At 37.5% G+C, this 16,287-nt stretch overlaps 1 protein-coding gene across 1 annotated transcript in view; it reads left to right on the top strand.

Moving 5' to 3' along the window:
* The first annotated feature begins 1,673 nt into the window (after positions 1 to 1,673).
* Positions 1,674 to 16,287, top strand: part of mspo (M-spondin) — a 52,760-nt gene continuing 38,146 nt past the window's right edge. The window contains exon 1 of the mRNA XM_074098791.1: positions 1,674 to 1,862. The gene's annotated coding sequence lies outside the window, so the exon portion shown is untranslated. The remainder of the gene's footprint in view (positions 1,863 to 16,287) is intronic.

Here is a 16,287-nt window from a genome sequence, read left to right as displayed (position 1 = left end):
CAGAAAACTTGACCCAAACCTACTATGTAAATACTCGTACACACAAGTGAGATACTTCAATGCAGAAATTATAACCGGTCTGCCATAGTAAAATTTGGTTTTGCTAGTCATCCCCTCCTCGCGTCTATTCCTCATAGCTGAGGATTGTAGAGCCCATGAAAACAGTTTATCTCTGACGGTGTATCTGTCATCTATTCATGAACTTGACATTGGGTCTTGTTGTATTGCGATGTACTCGTACAGTGCCCAGAATACAGACCTGATCTGCCTATCTTGCATGTGTCAGCAGTCACCATCCTGCAGTCATACTCTAAACTACTAACCCAGACTAACTCATTTTCACACTCATTTGAGAAGACATTTACAGATTTAATGTATGAATAGTTATGACGACTTTCTTGGAAACACAATGGGGGGATTTCCCATTTCCTTCCACATGGCAGTATTGGATCCTGGAGTCTGTAGCTGCTGATAATTGGAGAGGGATGCTGCTGACTCTCAAGTCCTGCTTCTTAGTCGTCTATTATGGCACCCACCCAGGAGAAGAAATGGGTCTGTCTTATTCTAAAAACGGGTAAGAGACACTACGTTATATAAATATATATTTTAGGGATCTAAAAATATGTCTGTAATCTTCAAAAGTGTATAGGAAAGTCAATTATTTATTTTTGGAGTTTTTTACGCTTGAGTTTGGATTTTCTTAGCTGCGATCATATTAAAGCTGACTTGGAGAATCCAATTCGATTCGTCTTTGAATTATAATTCAATTTCTTTTATTGAATTTGATAAATTTATAGTCCTATAAAACCGCCTTATCCAGTTTGCCAAAGCTGCAAGTTTAAATTAAATTACGATGAAACGAATTTTACTTCAATGGAGTAAGTAGTAAAAATATTATTTTTATTTTAACAAAATATGCCTGGAATATATTTAGAGAAGATATGTTATTCAACTAGTAATTTTGTTTTTTGTAATTAAACTTAGATGGCGTGCGCAGAGATGCATGAACTGCAGCGGATTCTAAGCTCGTTCTGATTTAAATATATAAATGACGGTTCTCTATCGTTTGCCCGAATTCCATATGCCATAATGTCTCGTTCTCCATAATTTTCATTTGCTATCAATTTATTCCTGTAACAGTATTTTCTTCAGACTTGATATTAAACTAACCTAACCTAACCTACTGCATTCTATAAGATGACATTTAAAAAAATCCTGAAAACAGCACGGTTTTTTTTTAATTTGCATTAAGGTTCTATTATGTTTTATGGCAAACGTTGGTACGGTAAGTGAAATTCGGGCAAGTAAAGGTATACGATAAATGACACCTCGTCAAAATTGGATTGGTATTAGCAAATTTGGTAGTACCAAAAAACATGAACAAACTGCTTAAGACAAATACAAATCAAATTTCTGAAAAGCACTATATATCAAGTTATTTTTAAAGAAAAGTGGCAAACCCTCTCAAGAACCTTCACTCACTCCACGTACCAGGTCCTCATAACTAAACACCAAAGATACTCCAAAAAAGCCAGCTCACACTCCTGTTATCCCATGACACGTAGCCACATAAACATCTAATTCTTCCCTGCGCACCTGTGCCATCCCACTCGCACACTTCGTCCCGCTCTCGCCCACTCGGGATATAGAACACGGAGGGAGTGAGCCCAGTTTCGGCCGGCGGCTCACACTCGGCGCACGTGTGTGTCTAACTGTTCTATATCAACACGTTACAGGCGTGTTTTTTACGGACCTCAATGAAAAATTGATGAAAACGCGCTTAACGAGCTCTCCTGTGTTAAGACTGTGGTTCTAATTAAACTTTGTGCTACTAGGATTACATAGACGATGTAGCGAGCACGGTAAGTGTATTTTCAGTGCCGATTTCAGGTAGATAAGGCATGCAATTTCGTCCGCTACATTTGCTGTTATGGTAATTTAATTTGCTCTTTGGTTATTTAATCTTGCTAATTGTGTTCGGTTCGCGTTGATATTTTTAGCATGCACCTGTGCTGATTGATGGTTATCTTAACGGAGTTATTTACTATTAGGTACAACAGTAGTGAAACCAACGCCTTTCCCATATTAATGGAGAGTTCGAATTGACAACAGTATTTGAATTTGTAACAAAAAATGTTAGTGAGGGAATGACGTAATGTAATGTAGTAGAAATATTTTGATGTAGGTACACATTAAAAAAATCTGATAAATATGAGTTACGTTTTTGAAAACTGAAGGGCGAGGCAGTATGTTTACAAATTTGAAAAAAACTGTTTTAAATTGGTAAATTGCCTTAATTACGAGTACGTTTTTGCAGGTGGTAGGACCTTGTGCAAGGTCCGCCCGGATTGCTACCACCATCTTGCTCGCTAATCCTGCCGTGAAGCAGCAGTGCTTGCACTGTTGTGTTTCGGCGTGGAGAGTAAGACAGCCGGTGAAATAACTGGCACTTGAGGTATCCCATCTTAGGCCTCTAGGTTGGCAACGCATCTGCAATACTCCTGGTGTTGCAGATTTTTATGGGCGGTGGTGATCTCTTACCATCAGGAGACCCACTTGCTCGTTTTCCATCCAGTCAAATAATAAATAAATAAAAAAACGTAGAAAGAAACAAAAAAAGATTAACTTTTTAATTCTACAGTCTCGGCCACGAGTACTGTTCGGAGGTATTCTTTTTATTCTTCAAAGAATATCGTAGTTACAATTCTCGTAGCACCGCACCGTAGCACTGTTTATTACGTCGCTACGCAGCTCGTAGCTCCGAGGACTTTTATTTTATTATTATGCCTTCTTTTCATATTGTGTTATTTTCATTATTCTTTCATCGTCGATTCTTTACTACGCTTTTATGATGGATATAAAATGGGTTATGGGTTCCCAGTTGCCGCCTTTGCGGCGTATAATTTAACTTGATTGTATTTGGTTTGAATTCTATTTTTAATCTCTGAAGCAAAAAGTGATAAGTTTGATTTCAATGTCTGTCTGTAGCATCGTAACTCTCAAACGGAAATACCGATTTCAATACGGTGTTTTTTACGTGAAAATGTATTTCTTTGCGGTAGTTATTAGCTAAAATCGGTTTGGACGTTTTTGAGATATTGAATTTTGAATTGACAAATGTTGAATGGATGATGTGTGCCAAATGTAAATAGTCCGAATTAAATATTTTGAATTTGAATTTAACCCTTCTAAGTTAATTAGGTTTATTTTTAGGTTAGTTAAAGCTTTATTAAATGAATATTTCAATATTTTAGACGGAATTTAGTTGATGTTATATGTTAGAAATTGTGAAAAAAGGTTAAGATAAAGATATATGAAAATTCCTGTTCGAATAAGTGCAATAGAAATTTGGCTTTCTAACTATCCCGTTATTAGTATTGGAAATCCTATAACAATATTATAAACGTGAAAATTTGTGAGTATTTGCGTGTGTCTAGATATGTTTGTTTTACCTTAACGCTTATCACGAATTTGGATGAAATTTAGTACGTCTATATATACGAGTACCTAATGATTAAAGCCGTGGTGGCCTAGTGGTTTGACCTATCGCCTCTCAAACAGAGGGTCGTGGGTTCAAACCTATCGCACCTCGTTTTTCCAAATTCATGTGCGGAATTACATTTGAAATTTACCAAAGCTTTGCGGTGAAAAAACATCGTGAGGAAAACCTGCACAAACCTGCGAAGCAATTCAATGGTGCGTGTGAAGTTCCCAATCCGCACTGGGCCCGCGTGGGAACTATGGCCCAAGCCTTTGTTCTGAGAGGAGGCCTGTGCCCAGCAGTGGGACGTATATAGGCTGGGATGATGATGATGAATGATTAAAGTCACGGGTTCACGGTGGATGCAAGCCGCTTCCAACCGAGGCAACTGGAGGTCTATAAGGGAGGCCTATGTCCAACAGTGGACGCCCTATGGCTGATATGATGATGATGATGATTATACCTAATAATATCGGGATAAAACCTCAAAATCTCAACCAGTGGATTTGGCAAAGTTGTTTTTATAATGCAACGTCATTGAAGACTGCGATGAAATATTTCAGAAAATTCTTGAAATGCTAAAATCTCTGATGAAATATTTCAGATAATTGAACTTTTAATATAAGTGGGATAAGTAACACGGGTCATCATCATCATCATCATCATCATCAGCCGGAAGACATCCACTGTTTGCCTTTGCCTCCCTCTTAGAACGCCACATGAACGACAACTCGCCACATGCATCCACCAGTTGCCCGCAACTCTCGCGATGTCGTCTGTCCACCTAGTGGGAGGCCTGTCAACACTTAGTCTTAGTCTAACGTCTGGTAGCATGATGTACGGTTCTGTTGCTCTGAAGATGAGCTCTGGTTGAGTTCGAAACAAGTCCGTGTAGTGTGGTGGTGGTGATAGATGGGTTTGTGTGGTTTGTGTGTGCTCTTACAGTGTGGAAGTGGAGCCACTGCATGAACACGCATATTTTGCATAAACATAACTATCACAAGGTCGCGGGTGAGCAAAGAAATTCTTTTAGTTCACTTAGGCTTACGGTTCGTAGTCGCCGCTCCGCTCTAGGACTTGATGTTCTCATTACTTAACACAAGTGTAAATACTCCCGTACAATTTGCTAAACATGTCTAGTTATCAATAAATCATTATATTATGACACGATTATTTGTACGTAGCCCTGGAAGCGAGCCAATGTCATTGACTTGGCGTATCGCGTATTATCAGTTCTAGTGAATGCAATTTGCATAAAGTTTACTATCAAGGGCAATAAAGCTCTTATAACGAGAGTTGCTTTTAAGATATCTTTTTATTCAATTTTTTTTTTGTTAAATATAGAGGGGAGTGATGTGCGTAACAGACGAGAACCTTCTCATAATCAATTTCGCTATGTTTTCCTTTGATATGTAAGGTATGTCAACATAACATTAGTAGCACGAAGATTCCACCCTGGTATTGGATTCAGATTCTTCAACTATAATGTACAGCATACGTCTACATAATTACGCATACTAATGTTGAACTTTGTGAAATTGTTTATAAAAAATACTTTTATTTTGCCCGCAAAATCTTCACACGCAGCATTGAATTGCTGCACAGGTGTGTGTATGTTTTCTCACGGTGTTGTTGATTTCTATAATTCCGCACATGAATTCCTTCTGAAAAACTTAGAAGCGTGAGCCTGGAATTCGTACATACAATATTCTGAATGAGAGATCATAAATCAAACCACTAGGCTACCACGCCTTATAAAAAAAACTTTGCCCATGAAAAAAAAGAAAGTATTTTAACTCAAAATTACTTATTATAAGTAGGTAGGTACAGTCACCAGCACCAATATCTGACACAACAAGCGTGCATAAATATCTGATACGACGCTATTTCTAGGGCCGGAAGGACGTGTCAGATATTTTTGCACGCTCCGCTGTAGCAGATTGTTAATGCTGGTGACTGTAATTATAATTAAGATCACAAAATAGTCTGCAATGAGAACAAACCTAATAATAAGGTAGGCAGTCTTATGTAAAAATTAGTCCTAAGGAGGTTATCTAAGCTGACATTAGGGCAATTGTACCATGATTTTACTCTGACATGGATTTTTCCAGCGAGCTGACACTAGCTACGCCGGCATAATTTACTACGACTGCTCTGAACATGACACATTTGTGTAACTAGTTTACGAGAGTTAAATTCTTTATTTTGATTAATTCGCATAAAGTCGGGCTACATTTGCCCTGGAGGGTAACTTTGCCAGTCTCCAAAATTGTTTTTATAATGATTCTTTTCAATTTGAAACAATTTAATGTTCTGTTTGTTGAAGTTATTACTTAAACCGAACCTGAAGGTCTGTGAGGAAAAACTATGTCCAACAGTGGACGTCCTACGGCTGATATGATGATTATGATGACAAAATGCAATTTACAAAAACTATTATTATGTATAATACTGTTTTCGCTCTAATTTGTTCCGTTCGTAATTAAAAACGTCTAATCCGAACAAGGGTCCCAAAGTAGATTGTAGGAATATATTATTTTAATGCTAACTTTTTCGAGGAAACCTTCCAAGCAGTTTATATACATCTATATTATGTACAAATGTAGAGAAAAATCTGAAAGGCTCCGAGTAACACCTTCAAAGGGGAAAACGGTTTTGAATTTGTGAGCAGAGCAGGTGTGAGGAATAAAGTCGATGGATCGCTCTGATGAATAACATTGAGACAGATATTTGTAACTGCAGAGTCGCGTGGTTATAATATTACACTCGTGAGTGAGATACTGGAGAAGTTTGGCCCATATTTCGTAAAAAAAAACTAAATCGTTAATGTTTTTTTTATATATAAAAAATAGGCTTACGTTTGGCCACAATCTCGCTTGATGGAAGGCGAAGATGAGGCCTAAGATGGTACACGTTTGCCTAGAAGGTGTCTGATTTTTCGAGACATAGTTATTTTGCATTTGTGAAATTTAGAATTTAAGTTTCTAGGCATCCGCGGATGGATCAACAGATACACAGACATAGCGATAAAATGACGAGGCCCTTAGTACATATGTGTGTTATGATAATCTTCGTGTATAAGCTTTATACCGCGGCTTCGCGCTCAATGAAAATAACAAGCTACTAAACAGCTCATTCGAAAGTCAATGCCAAAAAGTATTTTCCATAAAAGCTATGAGAAATACGTGGTTAGTGATTTGATTCAAAGACGTTGAAATTGTAGGGAAGGTAAACAATATATATAACAAAAAAAAACAGGACCATCAATGAATGTGGTATTAAATAACCAACTGACCAAAACCAATTAGTGAACGTAGCAATTATTCCGTTAAACGCAAACATTTCCATGGCCGCAGTTAAGTTCAATTGAAATCCGATATTTGAAGAATCAATTAATTTCTACTTGAAACGTTAAAGTTCCAGAAGCGATGGAAGTATCGAAAGCTTGAAAGTCGTGTTTTTAAATTTAGTACTAATTGAACGAAATTGTAACAAATGAATCCTGGTAGGATTAAATATGGTTTTCTACGTGCATTATAGAAAAAAATAGCAAGTTAGCACGCAGTAATGGTTAAACGTAATTAAAAGAAACTTGGCGTACATAATTAGTACGTAGTGCGTTCTTACGGGATAACATTTTAACTTTAAATAATAAGAAATAAGTATATTAAAGTTAAGACAGCGGGGTGTCATCTATTGGCAATTATCGTTTCGCATGTCTGGCAGTTGGACGTTTACCTTACCATAAATGGCATTGTCCGTGTGGCGTTGTGCTTTGAAATTGATACTGTAACCTTTATTCAGGCCAAGCTCTGAGATTGTAGGTATGTCGAGGAAACTAAATCGCATACCAGGGTGACCTTTTCATACTCAATTTCGCTATGATATCTTTGCCAAATGTATGGAATGTAAGTATGACATCTGTAGCACAAAGGTTCCATCCTGGTAGGTACGCGATCCAGTTTCTTTTACTGTACGTGTTTCTAACGCGGGGGAAGCCGCAGGTTAATATTAGTGAAAATAAAGCTAACTCCCAAATTTCCTACAATAACATAAAAGTATTACAATACCAAAAACTCTCAAACTTGTAGATCATATAAGCATATTCAGCGTATTTCAAAGTGAGCTTCCGATCCCTTTACTAGCGTTATGCCAGTCACGACTCGACGTAACATAAAGCGCTGTTCGCTGGAAATTGAAAGTGACTTCGGCTGTAAAACGTACCTCAGCAAATAGCTTGAAGCGCTTGACGAAATATCAATTTGAGACACGTTTTTGGGGTTTATCTTCTTACACAGGCGTGCGATCACGCTGCTTTACGTTTTTCCGTTAAATCGCGAATGCAGGGATCCGCAGAGCAAAATTTAAAACGTGGCACCCGAACTAGACTTAGGTTAGAAATATGGAGATACCTACGTGGAAGAATCAGGGTCACTGACATAGCCAAGCAAAGTAGATCGCAATGAGCGCGTTCTCGCCAACAAACTGTCATACCAGTTTGGCGAGTGGATTTAGACATAAGCAAATGTTTGTGTTCCGGGCGGAGAAACGTTGGTAGACAGGAGATGAGGTGGACCGACGACCTGGTCAAAGTGGCGGGAAGGTGCTGGATGAGGAGAGCACTGGACCGAGTTGAGTGGCGAGCAATGCAAGATGCCTACACTCAGCATTGGGTGGCTATGGGCTGAAGAAGAAGAAAGAGAGAAATGTTTGTAATACATATGAGAAAAAAAGTGGCTATAGGCAGGCCATATAGCACGGAGAACAGATGGCCGCTGGGGCAGAAACGTTTTTGAATGAAGACCTTGGATCGGCAAGTGCAGCGGTGGACGTCCACTAACGAGATGAACGGATGATCTGGTTAAAGCCGCGAGTTCACGGTGGATGCAGGCCGCTGCCAACCGAAGTGACTGGAGGTCTATGGGGGAGGCCTGTGTCCAACAGTGGACGTCCTACGGCAGAGATGATGATGATAGTGATCGTCTTTTTGGTGATATGATGGTGATGACGTGTATTTGTGCTTTTTGGAGCATCAAAATGTTAGCAGTCTTGATTCCTAAACCAAAACAAATGCAACAAAAATCGGTCCACAATTGGTGTAATTTTCGCATAACAAACACACAAAAAAAACAAATAGTCGAATTGAGAACGTCCTCCTTTTTTTGAAGTCGGTTGAAAATAAGTTTTTTTAACTTTACGATATAAAAAATATAAATACCTACTCATGTGGAGTATAGTCCATTTTGATCCTTTCCATGGTAAAAAGGTAACAAATTAGCACTAAATATAACAGAATTATTGTCGAAAAAACATGCAAAAAGCGTGATCCTTTTTATTTTAATATTTTATAACGTGACGTATTTCTTACGTAGCTTAAAGCAGTAATTTTTCGACAAAGCTTTTAATAAACATCGTTTAGAAACTCGAGTCCAGGAAGGCTTCGTGTGGAGTGGCGTCGTGAAAGCATTATTCCGGAAGGTGAGAATTCTTTGCTAAAGGCGAGCCGAGTGCGGACCAGAGCGACGCAAGAGGTGGAAGAGTCGCGGGAGGGATCATGTATAAATCAACTAGTAAATAGTTGTTCAAAATTACATTTGAAGTTGACCACGAGCTTGGTGAAGGAAAACATAGTGGGAAACCCTGTAGAAACATGCGGAGCAATTCAATAGAGTGCGTGAAATTGATAATCTGCAATACGCTCGCGTGGGTAACGGTCGGGTCCAAGCTTTTACATTCTGAGAGGATGCCTGTGCTCAGCAGTGAAATCGTATATAGGCTGAGATGATGATGGCTGTACAAGTTAAATAACGAGTTCAGCTGTCATTCGGGCCGCGTATTACGCATTGTGTGCCCTTGTTAATTACAACATACCTACGTTGATAAAAATATTTGCCAAATTAGAGTTTCTGAGATGCTAGTTAGCGCTAGTACCTATCGTAAGGACCTGACAACTAAAAGAGCCAATCACAAGCAAGACCGGAACGTCAAACGCAAGCAAGACCGGAACGTCAAACGGACCTCTCGATACCGATGTTTCGCCAGTTAAGAAACCTCTAATCTCTAGCTTCATTTAAGACTATGCGTTGACTGTAAGTCAATCAGTCAGTTTCGGCACTGTTTGCCACCAAAAGTTAAAATAGTATTAAAAGCTGTTCGCTTGTTCCTTGTCCCACGCCGAGCACTATCTGCGGAGATTTATTCGTGGCTCGCTTTTGACACTATAAAGGCCTTTCATACTTCTAAAACGTTGTTTACTCGCCCGTGTTTACTCATACCTGAGAAACAGTTTCTACGTTATTTACGGGTCTGCATTTTACTGAAATGTGTTTATGAAATGGATGGTTCAATTTTCTGTCATACAAATAGATTTTTAGGGTAAAAATACAACAAACGGGCAATAGCACCGCTCACATTATGCACCTCTTTTCTTCACACTTTGTTAAGAAATTGTTATTGAATTTAAAATTTGAACATTTATTCCGAATATCAAGTTCCACCGAAAAGTAAGTAATATAAATTTTACCATTAAAAGACACCAATATAGTATTACTAATAGAAATAGTTAAGTAATTTAAAACTTTTTTAAACATCTAAAATATTATATATTAATTTTCACATCTTCAGTAATGTTTTGCTTTTTTCTATATCGTTATATTTTGAAGAGTCTTGTTTTTATACTTTACTTTCACGTGATATTTATTATTTACTCTTTTAATAATTCACTTGAATTATTAAGCTAGCATCTTTCCTTAAAAGAACTCCGCACCGCTTAAAAGCAGCACAAAATCCTAACACTGCATAAATCATTCTAGCGCGCCACAAGCAACGCGGTGGAACCAAGCATTCTCAAAAGCAAGCTCGATTCAACTCACTCAAAACTCACTGGAACAACTGTTGTATGTTAAAATTACTAAATAAAGGAGCAGCCACACCGCTGCTTTAAAAACTCGGTGCGCTAGTCCTGCGTACACTTGACCGGTTTTTAGGGTTCCGGAGCCAAAATGGCAAAAACGGAACCCTTATTGTTTCGCCATGTCTGTCTGGTTGTCTGTCTGTCTGTCCGTCCGTCCGCGGCTTTGCTCAGGGACTATCAATGCTAGAAAGCTGTAATTTTGCAGGAATATGTACGTAAACTATGCCGACAAATTAGTACAATAAAGATTTCAAAAATATTTTTTTTAGTATACTTACGTCTCATAGACGTAAAGTGGGGGTGTTTTTTTTTTTCTCATCCAAAATTGTAGTGTTGGGTATCGTTGGATAGCTCTTTCAAAATCATTAGGGGGTTCCTATTTTTCGGTTCAGTGATCTGTTTGCAAGATATTTAACTTTAAAGTGCAATTTTTCACTAAAATCGAGCTTCCCCCCCCTCTAAAATCTAAACCGGTGGTTGGAAAATTTTGAAAAAATTCGGAATGGTAGTAAGTTTATCAAACTTTCAAGGAAAACTATAACGGCTAAGTTTGCCTGAGAATTATTAGTAGTTTAAGAGTAAATAGCAGCCTAAGGTATAACATATACCTAAACTTGGAAGATTCCGTATAAGAAAAATATTACTTATTTTTTTCGTAATGGCTACGGAACCCTATTTTGGGCGTGTCCGACACGCTCTTGGCCGGTTTTTGTTTTAAATAAGTCGACCAGAATATTTCGAATACTTAGTTTTTTTTAAGCACCTGATAGAAAAATTTATAGAGTACCTACTTACTATCAATTAATTACAAAAACATATACTCATATAAGCTAGCATAGTCACTGACATCTAAAGCTTTTAAAAACTTAAAAGCGTTATTTTATTTTGTACCTCAAAGCCTATTTTCTTTGAAATCCACCTACAACTTATTATAATTATTTAAATTTCAAAAATAACGCATCATACAGACTAAATTACGCGGCCTCAGATTAAAATTCATTATTAATTACTCAGAATTAAACGAAACTTTGAATTTAAACACGATGCAAATCTAATTTCCACTCAAAAACATTGAGTACCTAACTACTTTAGTTTTTACTTGAAACAAATGCGTCTGTGAAGTCTCTTTAGTGCTTAAGTTTGCTCTCATAATCACGAAGCACTTACAACAGGAGGTGACCGGACGCCAGTTTTTTATCCATCCACTTAACATTCCGGCTAAAATTTGCTTAGCTTGAGATTTGACGGCTAGTTTGACTGCTATTGTTAAGTAATTTGGTGTAAAACTCACTGTTTTCGTAGAAAATCACCACACTTTTTTTCCAAGAAAGTGGTTATGGTTTGCTATGAATTAAATTAGAAAAAAATGAGCATCACCAAATTGACTGTGGCACACAGTTTAGTTTGCGTCTGTGTTTCGCATTTGGGTGATGTTATGTTTGAAGTTTGTAGGAACGTATCTTTTGACATAAATTTCGACGCGTGCCGTAACCCCTCACGAAAACTGCCCATTGCTTACTTTCTAACCTAATCATTTATAAACTTTTGTTGTTTTTGTTGGTCTAGCGTTCGTTTTGTCACATGTTTGCCAGACACTAGCAAATTTTCTCTATTTTAGTTAAAATCTGCCAGTAAGTGATAATTTATTTACTTTAATAAAAAAAGTTTTCTCAATCAATCAAATTTTTTTCTTATTTTTTTAATAAGTGTGTCAAAAAAAATAAACAAATTAAAACAAAAGGCAGCTCTCTTCATGAGTGCTTGATGCTCACAGCCAAAGTTAGGAACTTTGTCCGTAATATGCCTCATTGAGTCTTGAATGTAGTACTTTTATTTGAAGCCGGTGCGATTTTTTTCGTAATTCACATTCAAAACATTTTTATAATCAAATGTGAAGCTTGAATCTGTATATCAGTTCACCATTACACATATTATTCTCTTCTTTTCACCGCGCGTTTTAACTTTTTTTTAAATAGGTACGTTCAAACGGATAGTTGTAAACGAACACACAATATCGTAGTTATTTAGATACATTCTCCAAACCATTTGAGCATTCTTATAACACTATTTGTAAATTAGTTACTCCTTCACGGTTTAGTACATTAGTACAGTTTAGTTTAGTACAGTTTAGTACATTAGAATGAAATTTGGCATAGATAGCTAGCAATTTCACTACTTTTTGCACATTAGAAAATTGCAGCCCTAACAATCTCTGAGTTAAGCTGCGGATAGATGGATATGGCGAAACTATAAATGATTTCTCGTAAAACTAACGCTGACATGAGGTAGAAAATATTTAGATAACATATGTACTCAAAAAATGCCGCAAACTTATCATATTATTAAAAGGTTTGCTACCGAAATACCTTACACAAATTGCGTTAAATTTTTCGTTTTGCACCTAAGACGCTCAGAGCGATCTTTCGGTCGATACCGCTCAGAATAGACGCAAAATGGGTCATCGTTCGGCGACAACAGACGTTCGTAGCTCGAGATAAATTTATCGAACGCTCTGTAGATTAATAGATTTTGAGCGCGGAAAATGACACGAGATTTTGTCGCGTTTGTTTTGTTTTGGAAATAAATGAAGGTTACACGAGAGCTTAAGACTACACAGGGGGCAAATCGTGCATCAATGAGAGCTATCGCGTATAAATTCGCCGCTAGAGGCGCTAGTGTAGCGTGAGGTCTCCGAAATGTCAAATCTCATAGTTTTTTGTGAGCTACGCGGGTTAAATTATAATTAGAATATTTTTGTGAATATTATACATTACCTGAAATTAATTATGGCAATTATGCATTACGGGGCAATGAATTTCTGTGTTTTGATACAGTTTTGTCTTTCGGAAACTTTTGTCCTCCCTTTTTTCCGAACAAAACGGGACAACGCAACACTGTGGTTGCTCGATATTTTTATGGTACGGTTTTAAGGTGTATTAAATATGATTTTATCCTAAATTTTGTTTTCACTACCATTATAACAGACTTTGAAAGCCACACTTAAAACCTCACGTAACAGTGGCGCCATCTAGAAAGACAAAAAAACGATACCCCTCATTGATCAGGGTGGTAAGGCATCACATTTTGGATCATTGGGGTTTTGTGACAGTCTAGATGGCGCTAGTGTCGTGTGGTCTGTTTGATAACTTTCTCATTTGCGTTACGTTTGCGTTTGTCACTGGTTAAATAACTAAATAAGCCAATCGCAGCAAGTGTGTAACGTCAAACGGACCATTGATACTAACGCCATCTAGCGGTATTTTGCGTGTCAAGAAACTCTCATTGACTCATTTCACTCACGGTATTTGTAGGGTTCCATAACAAAAATTGCATACCAAAACATTTTTGTTAAAGTATTTGCTGCTTGCTGTCAAACTCAAAACTTCTTTAGGTACCACAAACGCATGTAATGCGTCAAAATTATAACAGCAGCGCTGGGCCAAACGCAATATGAAAACGCAAATATGCGTTGTTGGTCCTGAATGAGTTTATGCTTTATTTACAACACTGTTGTATCGCGCATTAAACATTGTTAAAATTATTTATGTATAATATGAAAGCTTTTATGACTAAAATAAATACACTACAAATTACAATGCCCCGAACGTACTTAACTTAATTAATTTCATCAGGCAGAGTATAAAATTTAATTATATTATATATGTTTACGGTAACTCATAAACTGCCACATGCAAAATTCATTTGCCTTGCTAAGTCGTAGCATTCTGTGTTTAAGGACGTACGTGACCCAAATAACGACTAGAATCGTAAATCTGTACTAATAAATTATTTTGCATTAAAACTATTCTGATATCGTACATAGGTACATGGAGTAAGAGATAAGTGAGATGTGAAACATAATTATAATATGTATATTCTTTCATAAAATCGGCTTAATCACTAACCCTAAATGGGCTTCGGAGCGTTCAAAGCTTGTCAAAAACTTGATCACTTATTTAAACCGAGTTTAAACTTGCAAGAAAAATCGTGCAAGTTGCATTACATTGCGTTACTCGATTGACCACTACAAACTCGTTGGCTGTACGGCCTCGCAATGTACTCGTAATACAACTTGCACGTTTTTTCTTGCAAATCTAAATTCGGCTTTAGATTTGTTTGTACGGTCACCAGCACCAATGTCGGACAAATTTGAACTTATAAAGCTTGTTTTGAGTATAATAAACATTATTATTATTTTACTACGGAAATAATTTTGCTAGAATAATGTAAACAGGGCCTAACACACATTAAAGCAGCTGGAATGTACAAGTTATTTTCGTGCCAGAATATTGTAATGTCATAACATAATAACTGTAAACATTGGTGTCGATTTTGTACCAAGGTTACTGGCACCGGTTGGTACTGTGCTGGCCATGTAGCACTTGTGACTGGAGATTGTTTCGCAGGATATCTTCCGCCGTAATATTAGCATCATCAGCCGGAAGGCATACACTATTGAACAAAGAACGCCATCTGCTAACACTGCGTTTTCCAGTCCGTGTTCTTTGAATGATATGGGTGAATTGCAAAAAATTGGTACATAGTTAAGGGCTTTACTTAAGAAAATTTAATTTATTCCTTTGTGTTATGAGTTACCCAGAAAATATAGTTTGTATGACTAACTTTCGTAACACAAAGGAATCATTTTTTTTATTTCTTTTTTTATTCGATTGGATGGCAAACGAGCAAGTGGGTCTCCTGGTGATAAGAGATCACCACCGCCCATAAACATCTGCAACACCAGGGGTATTGCGGACGCGTTGCCAACCTAGAGGCCTAAGATGGGATACCTCACGTGCCAGTAATTTCACCGGCTGTCTTACTCTCCACGCCGAAACACAACAGTCAATTAAGTTTTCTTAACTAAAGCCCTTAACTATGTACATTTTTTTTGTAATTCACCCATATGGTCTGGCCATTGCCTCTTTACGCGAAAAATGGCTGAAAAACTTATAATAGAAAGATAAGCCGCAGCCAACTTCTGTCGTGGGAGCTTTATGGTGCTAGCAATTACGATGCAAACTAAGAAACTTAAAGCGAAAATTCAAATTTGATTTGTTATTTTTCGTTCCGAACCAGCGTAGCGTAGAACGTTTTCACAATAAGTTGCAATAATGAATTTCCTTTAGAAACAACAGGATGCCACTATACGAGTATGAGTAGCTTTCTTGTTGAAAGCTTCCACAGTGCGACATAATTACTGTACTACTACCATGAGTCTATAGTGACCGTACTCGATAGCGACGGCGTAAATTATTTCTATAGGCGCTGTACAATTCTCCATACAAATAACTTACGCCGTCGCTATCGAGTACGGTCACTGTAAACTCATGGTAGTGGTACTGAACGTGTTACGTTCGCTTCGATTATTCGATAGTATTTAGGTTAGATACATGTAAATCTAAAGCAATGGCAGACCGTGTTGTACAAGAATATCGATCAGCAGAGTTTATTTAGCCGTCAGACGTTTTATTGCAGCTCACGTCCTATTTCGTAGTAAAATGAATTGAGACAGCAATATCGTAAACTCTAGACACCACACCTTACCTATTTTCTATTAAGCTATTACTTTTAGAGCTGGTTTTATGAGTTGGCTTTAATTTGGAACTACAGCTTTGAACATGAAACTACCGTGAGACTCTCAAACGATAATACAAAACAATAATTCAATTAAACCTACAATAATAGCAAAAATGATGATGTAAATGTGGGTAGTTGTGCGCCGGTAATAGTTTCATCGAGTACCTAATCCCGCGAGCAGAGCGATGGCGCGCAGTGCGCGTTTTGCAACACCCGCCGTGTCGCGTGCGTCTTGATGAAGGGCTACGAATTAGCCCGAAACATGTCAAGCTAAACTCGATTTAAGACGTTAATTGTCTGGGTTTAAGCTTGA

This window comes from Choristoneura fumiferana, chromosome 16 (genome assembly GCF_025370935.1).
Source record: "Choristoneura fumiferana chromosome 16, NRCan_CFum_1, whole genome shotgun sequence".
Taxonomy (NCBI): domain Eukaryota; kingdom Metazoa; phylum Arthropoda; class Insecta; order Lepidoptera; family Tortricidae; genus Choristoneura; species Choristoneura fumiferana.
The sequence above is the reverse complement of the archived record's forward strand: the minus strand, read 5'-3'. Positions and strand labels throughout refer to the sequence as shown.